This window comes from Ascaphus truei, unplaced genomic scaffold (assembly GCF_040206685.1).
Source record: "Ascaphus truei isolate aAscTru1 unplaced genomic scaffold, aAscTru1.hap1 HAP1_SCAFFOLD_451, whole genome shotgun sequence".
In the NCBI taxonomy this organism is placed as follows: Eukaryota; Metazoa; Chordata; class Amphibia; order Anura; family Ascaphidae; genus Ascaphus; species Ascaphus truei.
In genome coordinates, this window is record NW_027456782.1 from 229798 (window position 1) to 247424 (window position 17627).

Below are 17627 nucleotides of genomic sequence, written 5' to 3' on the forward strand. Positions count from 1 at the left end.
AGTGCTGCAGTGGGACAGCATCTTGTTAGTACAGCCCCTGCTCTCCCATGCACCTTGTGCTGTAGCAGTGTCCAGCTGTGTGTATACTGTCAGTGCTGCAATGGGACAGCATCTTGTTAGTACAGTCCCTGCTCTCCCATGCACCTTGGGATGTAGCAGTGTCCAGCTGTGTGTATACTGTCAGTGCTGCAGTGGGACAGCGTCTTGTTAGTACAGCCCCTGCTCTCCCATGCACCTTGGGCTGTAGCAGCGTCCAGCTGTGTGTATACTGTCAGTGCTGCAGTGGGACAGCATCTTGTTAGTACAGCCCCTGCTCTCCCATGCACCTTGGGCTGTAGCAGTGTCCAGCTGTGTGTATACTGTCAGTGCTGCAGTGGGACAGCATCTTGTTAGTACAGCCCCTGCTCTCCCATGCACCTTGGGCTGTAGCAGTGTCCAGCTGTGTGTATACTGTCAGTGCTGCAGTGGGACAGCGTCTTGTTAGTACGGTCCCTGCTCTCCCATGCACCTTGGGCTGTAGCAGTGTCCAGCTGTGTGTATACTGTCAGTGCTGCAGTGGGACAGCATCTTGTTAGTACGGTCCCTGCTCTCCCATGCACCTTGGGCTGTAGCAGTGTCCAGCTGTGTGTATACTGTCAGTGCTGCAGGGGGACAGCATCTTGTTAGTACAGCCCCTGCTCTCCCATGCACCTTGGGCTGTAGCAGTGTCCAGCTGTGTGTATACTGTCAGTGCTGCAGTGGGACAGCATCTTGTTAGTACAGCCCCTGCTCTCCCATGCACCTTGGGCTGTAGCAGTGTCCAGCTGTGTGTATACTGTCAGTGCTGCAGTGGGACAGCATCTTGTTAGTACAGCCCCTGCTCTCCCATGCACCTTGGGCTGTAGCAGTGTCCAGCTGTGTGTATACTGTCAGTGCTGCAGTGGGACAGCATCTTGTTAGTACAGTCCCTGCTCTCCCATGCACCTTGGGCTGTAGCAGTGTCCAGCTGTGTGTATACTGTCAGTGCTGCAGTGGGACAGCGTCTTGTTAGTACAGCCCCTGCTCTCCCATGCACCTTGGGCTGTAGCAGTGTCCAGCTGTGTGTATACTGTCAGTGCTGCAGTGGGACAGCGTCTTGTTAGTACAGCCCCTGCTCTCCAGTGCACCTTGGGCTGTAGCAGTGTCCAGCTGTGTGTGAACTGTCAGTGCTGCAGTGGGACAGCATCTTGTTAGTACAGTCCCTGCTCTCCCATGCACCTTGGGCTGTAGCAGTGTCCAGCTGTGTGTATACTGTCAGTGCTGCAGTGGGACAGCATCTTGTTAGTACAGCCCCTGCTCTCCCATGCACCTTGGGCTGTAGCAGTGTCCAGCTGTGTGTATACTGTCAGTGCTGCAGTGGGACAGCATCTTGTTAGTACAGTCCCTGCTCTCCCATGCACCTTGGGCTGTAGCAGTGTCCAGCTGTGTGTATACTGTCAGTGCTGCAGTGGGACAGCATCTTGTTAGTACGGTCCCTGCTCTCCCATGCACCTTGGGCTGTAGCAGTGTCCAGCTGTGTGTATACTGTCAGTGCTGCAGTGGGACAGCATCTTGTTAGTACAGCCCCTGCTCTCCCATGCACCTTGGGCTGTAGCAGTGTCCAGCTGTGTGTATACTGTCAGTGCTGCAGTGGGACAGCATCTTGTTAGTACAGCCCCTGCTCTCCCATGCACCTTGGGCTGTAGCAGTGTCCAGCTGTGTGTATACTGTCAGTGCTGCAGTGGGACAGCATCTTGTTAGTACAGTCCCTGCTCTCCCATGCACCTTGGGCTGTAGCAGTGTCCAGCTGTGTGTATACTGTCAGTGCTGCAGTGGGACAGCGTCTTGTTAGTACAGCCCCTGCTCTCCCATGCACCTTGGGCTGTAGCAGTGTCCAGCTGTGTGTATACTGTCAGTGCTGCAGTGGGACAGCGTCTTGTTAGTACAGCCCCTGCTCTCCCATGCACCTTGGGCTGTAGCAGTGTCCAGCTGTGTGTATACTGTCAGTGCTGCAGTGGGACAGCATCTTGTTAGTACAGCCCCTGCTCTCCCGTGCACCTTGGGCGGTAGCAGTGTCCAGCTGTGTGTATACTGTCAGTGCTGCAGTGGGACAGCATCTTGTTAGTACGGTCCCTGCTCTCCCATGCACCTTGGGCTGTAGCAGTGTCCAGCTGTGTGTATACTGTCAGTGCTGCAGTGGGACAGCATCTTGTTAGTACAGTCCCTGCTCTCCCATGCACCTTGGGCTGTAGCAGTGTCCAGCTGTGTGTATACTGTCAGTGCTGCAGTGGGACAGCATCTTGTTAGTACAGCCCCTGCTCTCCCATGCACCTTGGGCTGTAGCAGCGTCCAGCTGTGTGTATACTGTCAGTGCTGCAGTGGGACAGCATCTTGTTAGTACGGCCCCTGCTCTCCCATGCACCTTGGGCTGTAGCAGTGTCCAGCTGTGTGTATACTGTCAGTGCTGCAGTGGGACAGCGTCTTGTTAGTACAGCCCCTGCTCTCCCATGCACCTTGGGCTGTAGCAGTGTCCAGCTGTGTGTATACTGTCAGTGCTGCAGTGGGACAGCATCTTGTTAGTACAGCCCCTGTTCTCCCATGCACCTTGGGCTGTAGCAGTGTCCAGCTGTGTGTATACTGTCAGTGCTGCAGTGGGACAGCATCTTGTTAGTACGGTCCCTGCTCTCCCATGCACCTTGGGCTGTAGCAGTGTCCAACTGTGTGTATACTGTCAGTGCTGCAGTGGGACAGCATCTTGTTAGTACAGCCCCTGCTCTCCCATGCACCTTGGGCTGTAGCAGTGTCCAGCTGTGTGTATACTGTCAGTGCTGCAGTGGGACAGCATCTTGTTAGTACAGTCCCTGCTCTCCCATGCACCTTGGGCTGTAGCAGTGTCCAGCTGTGTGTATACTGTCAGTGCTGCAGTGGGACAGCATCTTGTTAGTACAGCCCCTGCTCTCCCATGCACCTTGGGCTGTAGCAGTGTCCAGCTGTGTGTATACTGTCAGTGCTGCAGTGGGACAGCATCTTGTTAGTACGGCCCCTGCTCTCCCATGCACCTTGGGCTGTAGCAGTGTCCAGCTGTGTGTATACTGTCAGTGCTGCAGTGGGACAGCATCTTGTTAGTACAGTCCCTGCTCTCCCATGCACCTTGGGCTGTAGCAGTGTCCAGCTGTGTGTATACTGTCAGTGCGGCAGTGGGACAGCATCTTGTTAGTACAGTCCCTGCTCTCCCATGCACCTTGGGCTGTAGCAGTGTCCAGCTGTGTGTATACTGTCAGTGCTGCAGTGGGACAGCATCTTGTTAGTACAGCCCCTGCTCTCCCATGCACCTTGGGCTGTAGCAGTGTCCAGCTGTGTGTATACTGTCAGTGCTGCAGTGGGACAGCATCTTGTTAGTACAGCCCCTGCTCTCCCATGCACCTTGGGCTATAGCAGTGTCCAGCTGTGTGTATACTGTCAGTGCTGCAGTGGGACAGCATCTTGTTAGTACAGTCCCTGCTCTCCCATGCACCTTGGGCTATAGCAGTGTCCAGCTGTGTGTATACTGTCAGTGCTGCAGTGGGACAGCATCTTGTTAGTACATCCCCTGCTCTCCCATGCACCTTGGGCTGTAGCAGTGTCCAGCTGTGTGTATACTGTCAGTGCTGCAGTGGGACAGCATCTTGTTAGTACAGCCCCTGCTCTCCCATGCACCTTGGGCTGTAGCAGTGTCCAGCTGTGTGTATACTGTCAGTGCTGCAGTGGGACAGCATCTTGTTAGTACAGCCCCTGCTCTCTCATGCACCTTGGGCTATAGCAGTGTCCAGCTGTGAGTATACTGTCAGTGCTGCAGTGGGACAGCATCTTGTTAGTACAGCCCCTGCTCTCCCATGCACCTTGGGCTGTAGCAGTGTCCAGCTGTGTGTATACTGTCAGTGCTGCAGTGGGACAGCATCTTGTTAGTACAGCCCCTGCTCTCCCATGCACCTTGGGCTGTAGCAGTGTCCAGCTGTGTGTATACTGTCAGTGCTGCAGTGGGACAGCATCTTGTTAGTACAGCCCCTGCTCTCCCATGCACCTTGGGCTGTAGCAGTGTCCAGCTGTGTGTATACTGTCAGTGCTGCAGTGGGACAGCATCTTGTTAGTACAGCCCCTGCTCTCCCATGCACATTGGGCTGTAGTAGTGTCCAGCTGTGTGTATACTGTCAGTGCTGCAGTGGTACAGCATCTTGTTAGTACAGTCCCTGCTCTCCCATGCACCTTGGGCTGTAGCAGTGTCCAGCTGTGAGTATACTGTCAGTGCTGCAGTGGGACAGCGTCTTGTTAGTACAGCCCCTGCTCTCCCATGCACCTTGGGCTGTAGCAGTGTCCAGCTGTGTGTATACTGTCAGTGCTGCAGTGGGACAGCGTCTTGTTAGTACAGCCCCTGCTCTCCCATGCACCTTGGGCTGTAGCAGTGTCCAGCTGTGTGTATACTGTCAGTGCTGCAGTGGGGCAGCATCTTGTTAGTACGGCCCCTGCTCTCCCATGCACCTTGGGCTGTAGCAGTGTCCAGCTGTGTGTATACTGTCAGTGCTGCAGTGGGACAGCATCTTGTTAGTACAGCCTCTGCTCTCCCATGCACCTTGGGCTGTAGCAGTGTCCAGCTGTGTGTATACTGTCAGTGCTGCAGTGGGACAGCATCTTGTTAGTACAGCCCCTGCTCTCCCATGCACCTTGGGCTGTAGCAGTGTCCAGCTGTGTGTATACTGTCAGTGCTGCAGTGGGACAGCATCTTGTTAGTACAGTCCCTGCTCTCCCATGCACCTTGGGCTGTAGTAGTGTCCAGCTGTGTGTATACTGTCAGTGCTGCAGTGGGACAGCATCTTGTTAGTACGGTCCCTGCTCTCCCATGCACCTTGGGCTGTAGCAGTGTCCAGCTGTGTGTATACTGTCAGTGCTGCAGTGGGACAGCGTCTTGTTAGTACAGCCCCTGCTCTCCCATGCACCTTGGGCTGTAGCAGTGTCCAGCTGTGTGTATACTGTCAGTGCTGCAGTGGGACAGCATCTTGTTAGTACAGCCTCTGCTCTCCCATGCACCTTGGGCTGTAGCAGTGTCCAGCTGTGTGTATACTGTCAGTGCTGCAGTGGGACAGCATCTTGTTAGTACGGCCCCTGCTCTCCCATGCACCTTGGGATGTAGCAGTGTCCAGCTGTGTGTATACTGTCAGTGCTGCAATGGGACAGCATCTTGTTAGTACAGCCCCTGCTCTCCCATGCACCTTGGGCTGTAGCAGTGTCCAGCTGTGTGTATACTGTCAGTGCTGCAGTGGGACAGCATCTTGTTAGTACAGCCCCTGCTCTCCCATGCACCTTGGGCTGTAGCAGTGTCCAGCTGTGTGTATACTGTCAGTGCTGCAGTGGGACAGCATCTTGTTAGTACAGCCCCTGCTCTCCCATGCACCTTGGGCTGTAGCAGTGTCCAGCTGTGTGTATACTGTCAGTGCTGCAGTGGGACAGCATCTTGTTAGTACAGCCCCTGCTCTCCCATGCACATTGGGCTGTAGTAGTGTCCAGCTGTGTGTATACTGTCAGTGCTGCAGTGGTACAGCATCTTGTTAGTACAGTCCCTGCTCTCCCATGCACCTTGGGCTGTAGCAGTGTCCAGCTGTGAGTATACTGTCAGTGCTGCAGTGGGACAGCGTATTGTTAGTACAGCCCCTGCTCTCCCATGCACCTTGGGCTGTAGCAGTGTCCAGCTGTGTGTATACTGTCAGTGCTGCAGTGGGACAGCATCTTGTTAGTACAGCCCCTGCTCTCCCATGCACCTTGGGCTGTAGCAGTGTCCAGCTGTGTGTATACTGTCAGTGCTGCAGTGGGACAGCATCTTGTTAGTACAGCCCCTGCTCTCCCATGCACCTTGGGCTGTAGCAGTGTCCAGCTGTGTGTATACTGTCAGTGCTGCAGTGGGGCAGCATCTTGTTAGTACGGCCCCTGCTCTCCCATGCACCTTGGGCTGTAGCAGTGTCCAGCTGTGTGTATACTGTCAGTGCTGCAGTGGGACAGCATCTTGTTAGTACAGCCTCTGCTCTCCCATGCACCTTGGGCTGTAGCAGTGTCCAGCTGTGTGTATACTGTCAGTGCTGCAGTGGGACAGCATCTTGTTAGTACAGCCCCTGCTCTCCCATGCACCTTGGGCTGTAGCAGTGTCCAGCTGTGTGTATACTGTCAGTGCTGCAGTGGGACAGCATCTTGTTAGTACAGTCCCTGCTCTCCCATGCACCTTGGGCTGTAGTAGTGTCCAGCTGTGTGTATACTGTCAGTGCTGCAGTGGGACAGCATCTTGTTAGTACAGCCTCTGCTCTCCCATGCACCTTGGGCTGTAGCAGTGTCCAGCTGTGTGTATACTGTCAGTGCTGCAGTGGGACAGCGTCTTGTTAGTACAGCCCCTGCTCTCCCATGCACCTTGGGCTGTAGCAGTGTCCAGCTGTGTGTATACTGTCAGTGCTGCAGTGGGACAGCATCTTGTTAGTACAGCCTCTGCTCTCCCATGCACCTTGGGCTGTAGCAGTGTCCAGCTGTGTGTATACTGTCAGTGCTGCAGTGGGACAGCATCTTGTTAGTACGGCCCCTGCTCTCCCATGCACCTTGGGATGTAGCAGTGTCCAGCTGTGTGTATACTGTCAGTGCTGCAATGGGACAGCATCTTGTTAGTACAGCCCCTGCTCTCCCATGCACCTTGGGCTGTAGCAGTGTCCAGCTGTGTGTATACTGTCAGTGCTGCAGTGGGACAGCATCTTGTTAGTACAGTCCCTGCTCTCCCATGCACCTTGGGCTGTAGCAGTGTCCAGCTGTGTGTATACTGTCAGTGCTGCAGTGGGACAGCATCTTGTTAGTACAGTCCCTGCTCTCCCATGCACCTTGGGCTGTAGCAGTGTCCAGCTGTGTGTATACTGTCAGTGCTGCAGTGGGACAGCATCTTGTTATTACAGTCCCTGCTATCCCATGCACCTTGGGCTGTAGCAGTGCCCAGCTGTGTGTATACTGTCAGTGCTGCAGTGGGACAGCGTCTTGTTAGTACAGCCCATGCTCTCCCATGCACCTTGCGCTGTAGCAGTGTCCAGCTGTGTGTATACTGTCAGTGCTGCAGTGGGACAGCATCTTGTTAGTACAGTCCCTGCTCTCCCATGCACCTTGGGCTGTAGCAGTGTCCAGCTGTGTGTATACTGTCAGTGCTGCAGTGGGACAGCATCTTGTTAGTACAGTCCCTGCTCTCCCATGCACCTTGGGCTGTAGCAGTGCCCAGCTGTGTGTATACTGTCAGTGCTGCAGTGGAACAGCATCTTGTTAGTACAGCCCCTGCTCTCCCATGCACCTTGGGCTGTAGCAGTGTCCAGCTGTGTGTATACTGTCAGTGCTGCAGTGGGACAGCATCTTGTTAGTACAGTCCCTGCTCTCCCATGCACCTTGGGCTGTAGCAGTGTCCAGCTGTGTGTATACTGTCAGTGCTGCAGTGGGACAGCATCTTGTTAGTACGGCCCCTGCTCTCCCATGCACCTTGGGCTGTAGCAGTGTCCAGCTGTGTGTATACTGCCAGTGCTGCAGTGGGACAGCATCTTGTTAGTACAGTCCCTGCTCTCCCATGCACCTTGGGCTGTAGCAGTGTCCAGCTGTGTGTATACTGTCAGTGCTGCAGTGGGACAGCGTCTTGTTAGTACAGCCCCTGCTCTCCAGTGCACCTTGGGCTGTAGCGGTGTCCAGCTCTGTGTATACTGTCAGTGCTGCAGTGGGACAGCATCTTGTTAGTACAGCCCCTGCTCTCCCATGCACCTTGGGCGGTAGCAGTGTCCAGCTGTGTGTATACTGTCAGTGCTGCAGTGGGACAGCATCTTGTTAGTACAGTCCCTGCTCTCCCATGCACCTTGGGCTGTAGCGGTGTCCAGCTGTGTGTATACTGTCAGTGCTGCAGTGGGACAGCGTCTTGTTAGTACAGTCCCTGCTCTCCCATGCACCTTGGGCTGTAGCAGTGTCCAGCTGTGTGTATACTGTCAGTGCTGCAGTGGGACAGCATCTTGTTAGTACAGCCCCTGCTCTACCATGCACCTTGGGCTGTAGCAGTGTCCAGCTGTGTGTATACTGTCAGTGCTGCAGTGGGACAGCATCTTGTTAGTACAGCCCCTGCTCTCCCATGCACCTTGGGCGGTAGCAGTGTCCAGCTGTGTGTATACTGTCAGTGCTGCAGTGGGACAGCGTCTTGTTAGTACAGCCCCTGCTCTCCCATGCACCTTGGGCTGTAGCAGTGTCCAGCTGTGTGTATACTGTCAGTGCTGCAGTGGGACAGCATCTTGTTAGTACAGTCCCTGCTCTCCCATGCACCTTGGGCTGTAGCAGTGTCCAGCTGTGTGTATACTGTCAGTGCTGCAGTGGGACAGCATCTTGTTAGTACAGCCCCTGCTCTCCCATGCACCTTGGGCTGTAGCAGTGTCCAGCTGTGTGTATACTGTCAGTGCTGCAGTGGGACAGCATCTTGTTAGTACAGCCCCTGCTCTCCCATGCACCTTGGGCGGTAGCAGTGTCCAGCTGTGTGTATACTGTCAGTGCTGCAGTGGGACACATCTTGTTAGTACGGTCCCTGCTCTCCCATGCACCTTGGGCTGTAGCAGTGTCCAGCTGTGTGTATACTGTCAGTGCTGCAGTGGGACAGCATCTTGTTAGTACGGTCCCTGCTCTCCCATGCACCTTGGGCTGTAGCAGTGTCCAGCTGTGTGTATACTGTCAGTGCTGCAGTGGGACAGCGTCTTGTTAGTACAGCCCCTGCTCTCCCTTGCACATTGGGCTGTAGCAGTGTCCAGCTGTGTGTATACTGTCAGTGCTGCAGTGGGACAGCATCTTGTTAGTACGGCCCCTGCTCTCCCATGCACCTTGGGATGTAGCAGTGTCCAGCTGTGTGTATACTGTCAGTGCTGCAGTGGGACAGCATCTTGTTAGTACAGCCCCTGCTCTCCCATGCACCTTGGGCTGTAGCAGTGTCCGGCTGTGTGTATACTGTCAGTGCTGCAGTGGGACAGCATCTTGTTAGTACGGCCCCTGCTCTCCCATGCACCTTGGGCTGTAGCAGTGTCCAGCTGTGTGTATACTGTCAGTGCTGCAATGGGACAGCATCTTGTTAGTACAGCCCCTGCTCTCCCATGCACCTTGGGCGGTAGCAGTGTCCAGCTGTGTGTATACTGTCAGTGCTTCAGTGGGACAGCGTCTTGTTAGTACAGCCCCTGCTCTCCCATACACCTTGGGCTGTAGCAGTGTCCAGCTGTGTGTATACTGTCAGTGCTGCAGTGGGACAGCGTCTTGTTAGTACAGCCCCTGCTCTCCCATGCACCTTGGGCTGTAGCAGTGTCCAGCTGTGTGTATACTGTCAGTGCTGCAATGGGACAGCATCTTGTTAGTACAGCCCCTGCTCTCCCATGCACCTTGGGCTGTAGCAGTGTCCAGCTGTGTGTATACTGTCAGTGCTGCAGTGGGACAGCATCTTGTTAGTACAGCCCCTGCTCTCCCATGCACCTTGGGCTGTAGCAGTGTCCAGCTGTGTGTATACTGTCAGTGCTGCAGTGGGACAGCATCTTGTTAGTACAGTCCCTGCTCTCCCATGCACCTTGGGCTGTAGCAGTGTCCAGCTGTGTGTATACTGTCAGTGCTGCAGTGGGACAGCATCTTGTTAGTACAGTCCCTGCTCTCCCATGCACCTTGGGCTGTAGCAGTGTCCAGCTGTGTGTATACTGTCAGTGCTGCAGTGGGACAGCATCTTGTTAGTACAGCCCCTGCTCTCCCATGCACCTTGGGCTGTAGCAGTGTCCAGCTGTGTGTATACTGTCAGTGCTGCAGTGGGACAGCATCTTGTTAGTACGGTCCCTGCTCTCCCATGCACCTTGGGCTGTAGCAGTGTCCAGCTGTGTGTATACTGTCAGTGCTGCAGTGGGACAGCATCTTGTTAGTACAGCCCCTGCTCTCCCATGCATCTTGGGCTGTAGCAGTGTCCAGCTGTGTGTATACTGTCAGTGCTGCAGTGGGACAGCATCTTGTTAGTACAGTCCCTGCTCTCCCATGCACCTTGGGCTGTAGCAGTGTCCAGCTGTGTGTATACTGTCAGTGCTGCAGTGGGACAGCATCTTGTTAGTACAGCCCCTGCTCTCCCATGCACCTTGGGCTGTAGCAGTGTCCAGCTCTGTGTATACTGTCAGTGCTGCAGTGGGACAGCATCTTGTTAGTACGGTCCCTGCTCTCCCATGCACCTTGGGCTGTAGCAGTGTCCAGCTGTGTGTATACTGTCAGTGCTGCAGTGGGACAGCATCTTGTTAGTACGGTCCCTGCTCTCCCATGCACCTTGGGCTATAGCAGTGTCCAGCTGTGTGTATACTGTCAGTGCTGCAGTGGGACAGCATCTTGTTAGTACAGCCCCTGCTCTCCCATGCACCTTGGGCTGTAGCAGTGTCCAGCTGTGTGTATACTGTCAGTGCTGCAGTGGGACAGCATCTTGTTAGTACAGTCCCTGCTCTCCCATGCACCTTGGGCTGTAGCAGTGTCCAGCTGTGTGTATACTGTCAGTGCTGCATTTTGACAGCATATTGTTAGTACGGTCCCTGCTCTCCCATGCACCTTGGGCTGTAGCAGTGTCCAGCTGTGTGTATACTGTCAGTGCTGCAGTGGGACAGCATCTTGTTAGTACAGCCCCTGCTCTCCCATGCACCTTGGGCTGTAGCAGTGTCCAGCTGTGTGTATACTGTCAGTGCTGCAGTGGGACAGCATCTTGTTAGTACAGTCCCTGCTCTCCCATGCACCTTGGGCTGTAGCAGTGTCCAGCTGTGTGTATACTGTCAGTGCTGCAGTGGGACAGCGTCTTGTTAGTACAGCCCATGCTCTCCCATGCACCTTGGACGGTAGCAGTGTCCAGCTGTGTGTATACTGTCAGTGCTGCAGTGGGACAGCGTCTTGTTAGTACAGCCCCTGCTCTCCCATGCACCTTGGGCTGTAGCAGTGTCCAGCTGTGTGTATACTGTCAGTGCTGCAGTGGGACAGCATCTTGTTAGTACAGCCCCTGCTCTACCATGCACCTTGGGCTGTAGCAGTGTCCAGCTGTGTGTATACTGTCAGTGCTGCAGTGGGACAGCACCTTGTTAGTACAGCCCCTGCTCTCCCATGCACCTTGGGCTGTAGCAGTGCCCAGCTGTGTGTATACTGTCAGTGCTGCAGTGGGACAGCATCTTGTTAGTACAGCCCCTGCTCTCCCATGCACCTTGGGCGGTAGCAGTGTCCAGCTGTGTGTATACTGTCAGTGCTGCAGTGGGACAGCATCTTGTTAGTACAGTCACTGCTCTCCCATGCACCTTGGGCTGTAGCAGTGCCCAGCTGTGTGTATACTGTCAGTGCTGCAGTGGGACAGCATCTTGTTAGTACAGCCCCTGCTCTCCCATGCACCTTGGGCGGTAGCAGTGTCCAGCTGTGTGTATACTGTCAGTGCTGCAGTGGGACACATCTTGTTAGTACGGTCCCTGCTCTCCCATGCACCTTGGGCTGTAGCAGTGTCCAGCTGTGTGTATACTGTCAGTGCTGCAGTGGGACAGCATCTTGTTAGTACGGTCCCTGCTCTCCCATGCACCTTGGGCTGTAGCAGTGTCCAGCTGTGTGTATACTGTCAGTGCTGCAGTGGGACAGCGTCTTGTTAGTACAGCCCCTGCTCTCCATTGCACATTGGGCTGTAGCAGTGTCCAGCTGTGTGTATACTGTCAGTGCTGCAGTGGGACAGCATCTTGTTAGTACGGCCCCTGCTCTCCCATGCACCTTGGGATGTAGCAGTGTCCAGCTGTGTGTATACTGTCAGTGCTGCAGTGGGACAGCATCTTGTTAGTACAGTCCCTGCTCTCCCATGCACCTTGGGCTGTAGCAGTGTCCAGCTGTTTGTATACTGTCAGTGCTGCAGTGGGACAGCGTCTTGTTAGTACAGCCCCTGCTCTCCCATGCACCTTGGGCTGTAGCAGTGTCCAGCTGTGTGTATACTGTCAGTGCTGCAGTGGGACAGCATCTTGTTATTACGGCCCCTGCTCTCCCATGCACCTTGGGCTGTAGCAGTGTCCAGCTGTTTGTATACTGTCAGTGCTGCAGTGGGACAGCATCTTGTTAGTACAGCCCCTGCTCTCCCATGCACCTTGGGCTGTAGCAGTGTCCAGCTGTGTGTATACTGTCAGTGCTGCAGTGGGACAGCATCTTGTTATTACGGCCCCTGCTCTCCCATGCACCTTGGGATGTAGCAGTGTCCAGCTGTGTGTATACTGTCAGTGCTGCAGTGGGACAGCATCTTGTTAGTACAGCCCCTGCTCTCCCATGCACCTTGGGCTGTAGCAGTGTCCGGCTGTGTGTATACTGTCAGTGCTGCAGTGGGACAGCATCTTGTTAGTACGGCCCCTGCTCTCCCATGCACCTTGGGCTGTAGCAGTGTCCAGCTGTGTGTATACTGTCAGTGCTGCAATGGGACAGCATCTTGTTAGTACAGCCCCTGCTCTCCCATGCACCTTGGGCGGTAGCAGTGTCCAGCTGTGTGTATACTGTCAGTGCTGCAGTGGGACAGCATCTTGTTAGTACAGCCCCTGCTCTCCCATGCACCTTGGGCTGTAGCAGTGTCCAGCTGTGTGTATACTGTCAGTGCTGCAATGGGACAGCATCTTGTTAGTACAGCCCCTGCTCTCCCATGCACCTTGGGCGGTAGCAGTGTCCAGCTGTGTGTATACTGTCAGTGCTTCAGTGGGACAGCGTCTTGTTAGTACAGCCCCTGCTCTCCCATGCACCTTGGGCTGTAGCAGTGTCCAGCTGTGTGTATACTGTCAGTGCTGCAGTGGGACAGCGTCTTGTTAGTACAGCCCCTGCTCTCCCATGCACCTTGGGCTGTAGCAGTGTCCAGCTGTGTGTATACTGTCAGTGCTGCAATGGGACAGCATCTTGTTAGTACAGCCCCTGCTCTCCCATGCACCTTGGGCTGTAGCAGTGTCCAGCTGTGTGTATACTGTCAGTGCTGCAGTGGGACAGCATCTTGTTAGTACAGCCCCTGCTCTCCCATGCACCTTGGGCTGTAGCAGTGTCCAGCTGTGTGTATACTGTCAGTGCTGCAGTGGGACAGCATCTTGTTAGTACAGTCCCTGCTCTCCCATGCACCTTGGGCTGTAGCAGTGTCCAGCTGTGTGTATACTGTCAGTGCTGCAGTGGGACAGCATCTTGTTAGTACAGTCCCTGCTCTCCCATGCACCTTGGGCTGTAGCAGTGTCCAGCTGTGTGTATACTGTCAGTGCTGCAGTGGGACAGCATCTTGTTAGTACAGCCCCTGCTCTCCCATGCACCTTGGGCTGTAGCAGTGTCCAGCTGTGTGTATACTGTCAGTGCTGCAGTGGGACAGCATCTTGTTAGTACAGTCTCTGCTCTCCCATGCACCTTGGGCTGTAGCAGTGTCCAGCTGTGTGTATACTGTCAGTGCTGCAGTGGGACAGCATCTTGATAGTACAGTCCCTGCTCTCCCATGCACCTTGGGCTGTAGCAGTGTCCAGCTGTGTGTATACTGTCAGTGCTGCAGTGGGACAGCATCTTGTTAGTACAGTCCCTGCTCTCCCATGCACCTTGGGCTGTAGCAGTGTCCAGCTGTGTGTATACTGTCAGTGCTGCAGTGGGACAGCATCTTGTTAGTACAGCCCCTGCTCTCCCATGCACCTTGGGCTGTAGCAGTGTCCAGCTGTGTGTATACTGTCAGTGCTGCAGTGGGACAGCATCTTGTTAGTACAGTCCCTGCTCTCCCATGCACCTTGGGCTGTAGCAGTGTCCAGCTGTGTGTATACTGTCAGTGCTGCAGTGGGACAGCATCTTGTTAGTACAGCCCCTGCTCTCCCATGCACCTTGGGCTGTAGCAGTGTCCAGCTGTGTGTATACTGTCAGTGCTGCAGTGGGACAGCATCTTGTTAGTACAGTCCCTGCTCTCCCATGCACCTTGGGCTGTAGCAGTGTCCAGCTGTGTGTATACTGTCAGTGCTGCATTTTGACAGCATCTTGTTAGTACAGTCCCTGCTCTCCCATGCACCTTGGGCTGTAGCAGTGTCCAGCTGTGTGTATACTGTCAGTGCTGCAGTGGGACAGCGTCTTGTTAGTACAGCCCCTGCTCTCCCATGCACCTTGGGCTGTAGCAGTGTCCAGCTGTGTGTATACTGTCAGTGCTGCAGTGGTACAGCATCTTGTTAGTACAGTCCCTGCTCTCCCATGCACCTTGGGCTGTAGCAGTGTCCAGCTGTGTGTATACTGTCAGTGCTGCAGTGGGACAGCATCTTGTTAGTACAGCCCCTGCTCTCCCATGCACCTTGGGCTGTAGCAGTGTCCAGCTGTGTGTATACTGTCAGTGCTGCAGTGGGACAGCATCTTGTTAGTACAGCCCATGCTCTCCCATGCACCTTGGGCGGTAGCAGTGTCCAGCTGTGTGTATACTGTCAGTGCTGCAGTGGGACAGCATCTTGTTAGTACAGTCCCTGCTCTCCCATGCACCTTGGGCTGTAGCAGTGTCCAGCTGTGTGTATACTGTCAGTGCTGCAGTGGGACAGCATCTTGTTAGTACAGCCCCTGCTCTCCCATTCACCTTGGGCTGTAGCAGTGTCCAGCTGTGTGTATACTGTCAGTGCTGCAGTGGGACAGCGTCTTGTTAGTACAGCCCATGCTCTCCCATGCACCTTGGGCTGTTGCAGTGTCCAGCTGTGTGTATACTGTCAGTGCTGCAGTGGGACAGCATCTTGTTAGTACAGCCTCTGCTCTCCCATGCACCTTGGGCTGTAGCAGTGTCCATCTGTGTGTATACTGTCAGTGCTGCAGTGGGACAGCATCTTGTTAGTACAGCCTCTGCTCTCCCATGCACCTTGGGCTGTAGCAGTGTCCAGCTGTGTGTATACTGTCAGTGCTGCAGTGGGACAGCATCTTGTTAGTACAGTCCCTGCTCTCCCATGCACCTTGGGCTGTAGCAGTGTCCAGCTGTGTGTATACTGTCAGTGCTGCAGTGGGACAGCATCTTGTTAGTACAGTCCCTGCTCTCCCATGCACCTTGGGCTGTAGCAGTGTCCAGCTGTGTGTATACTGTCAGTGCTGCAGTGGGACAGCGTCTTGTTAGTACAGCCCCTGCTCTCCCATGCACCTTGGGCTGTAGCAGTGTCCAGCTGTGTGTATACTGTCAGTGCTGCAGTGGGACAGCATCTTGTTAGTACAGCCCCTGCTCTCCCATGCACCTTGGGCTGTAGCAGTGTCCAGCTGTGTGTATACTGTCAGTGCTGCAGTGGGACAGCATCTTGTTAGTACGGTCCCTGCTCTCCCATGCACCTTGGGCTGTAGCAGTGTCCAGCTGTGTGTATACTGTCAGTGCTGCAGTGGGACAGCATCTTGTTAGTACAGCCCCTGCTCTCCCATGCACATTGGGCTGTAGCAGTGTCCTGCTGTGTGTATACTGTCAGTGCTGCAGGGGGACAGCATCTTGATAGTACGGCCCCTGCTCTCCCATGCACATTGGGCTGTAGCAGTGTCCTGCTGTGTGTATACTGTCAGTGCTGCAGTGGGACAGCATCTTGTTAGTACGGTCCCTGCTCTCCCATGCACCTTGGGCTGTAGTAGTGTCCAGCTGTGTGTATACTGTCAGTGCTGCAGTGGGACAGCGTCTTGTTAGTACAGCCCCTGCTCTCCCATGCACCTTGGGCTGTAGCAGTGTCCAGCTGTGTGTATACTGTCAGTGCTGCAGTGGTACAGCATCTTGTTAGTACAGTCCCTGCTCTCCCATGCACCTTGGGCTGTAGCAGTGTCCAGCTGTCTGTATACTGTCAGTGCTGCAGTGGGACAGCATCTTGTTAGTACAGCCCATGCTCTCCCATGCACCTTGGGCGGTAGCAGTGTCCAGCTGTGTGTATACTGTCAGTGCTGCAATGGGACAGCATCTTGTTAGTACAGCCCCTGCTCTCCCATGCACCTTGGGCTGTAGCAGTGTCCAGCTGTGTGTATACTGTCAGTGCTGCAGTGGGACAGCGTCTTGTTAGTACAGTCCCTGCTCTCCCATGCACCTTGGGCTGTAGCAGTGTCCAGCTGTGTGTATACTGTCAGTGCTGCAGTGGGACAGCGTCTTGTTAGTACAGCCCCTGCTCTCCCATGCACCTTGGGCTGTAGCAGTGTCCAGCTGTGTGTATACTGTCAGTGCTGCAGTGGGACAGCGTCTTGTTAGTACAGCCCCTGCTCTCCCATGCACCTTGGGCTGTAGCAGTGTCCAGCTGTGTGTATACTGTCAGTGCTGCAGTGGGACAGCGTCTTGTTAGTACAGCCCATGCTCTCCCATGCACCTTGGGCTGTAGCAGTGTCCAGCTGTGTGTATACTGTCAGTGCTGCAGTGGGACAGCGTCTTGTTAGTACAGCCCATGCTCTCCCATGCACCTTGGGCTGTAGCAGTGTCCAGCTGTGTGTATACTGTCAGTGCTGCAGTGGGACAGCATCTTGTTAGTACAGCCCCTGCTCTCCCATGCACCTTGGGCTGTAGCAGTGTCCAGCTGTGTGTATACTGTCAGTGCTGCAGTGGGACAGCATCTTGTTAGTACAGCCCCTGCTCTCCCATGCACCTTGGGCTGTAGCAGTGTCCAGCTGTGTGTATACTGTCAGTGCTGCAGTGGGGCAGCATCTTGTTAGTACAGTCCCTGCTCTCCCATGCACCTTGGGCTGTAGCAGTGTCCAGCTGTGTGTATACTGTCAGTGCTGCAGTGGGACAGCATCTTGTTAGTACAGCTCTGCTCTCCCATGCACCTTGGGCTGTAGCAGTGTCCAGCTGTGTGTATACTGTCAGTGCTGCAGTGGGACAGCGTCTTGTTAGTACAGCCCCTGCTCTCCCATGCACATTGGGCTGTAGCAGTGTCCAGCTGTGTGTATACTGTCAGTGCTGCAGTGGGACAGCATCTTGTTAGTACGGCCCCTGCTCTCCCATGCACCTTGGGATGTAGCAGTGTCCAGCTGTGTGTATACTGTCAGTGCTGCAGTGGGACAGCATCTTGTTAGTACAGCCCCTGCTCTCCCATGCACCTTGGGCTGTAGCAGTGTCCAGCTGTGTGTATACTGTCAGTGCTGCAGTGGGACAGCGTCTTGTTAGTACAGCCCCTGCTCTCCCATGCACCTTGGGCTGTAGCAGTGTCCAGCTGTGTGTATACTGTCAGTGCTGCAGTGGGACAGCATCTTGTTAGTACAGTCCCTGCTCTCCCATGCACCTTGGGCTGTAGCAGTGTCCAGCTGTGTGTATACTGTCAGTGCTGCAGTGGGACAGCGTCTTGTTAGTACAGCCCCTGCTCTCCCGTGCACATTGGGCTGTAGCAGTGTCCAGCTGTGTGTATACTGTCAGTGCTGCAGTGGGACAGCATCTTGTTAGTACGGCCCCTGCTCTCCCATGCACCTTGGGATGTAGCAGTGTCCAGCTGTGTGTATACTGTCAGTGCTGCAGTGGGACAGCATCTTGTTAGTACAGCCCCATCTCTCCCATGCACCTTGGGCTGTAGCAGTGTCCAGCTGTGTGTATACTGTCAGTGCTGCAGTGGGACAGCACCTTGTTAGTACGGTCCCTGCTCTCCCATGCACCTTGGGCTGTAGCA

At 54.7% G+C, this 17627-nt stretch overlaps 1 protein-coding gene across 1 annotated transcript in view; it reads right to left on the reverse strand.

The window, feature by feature from the left end:
- LOC142484877 (uncharacterized) overlaps positions 1 to 17627 on the reverse strand; it is a 76625-nt gene that overhangs the window by 32360 nt on the left and 26638 nt on the right. The gene's annotated exons all lie outside the window — the stretch shown is intronic.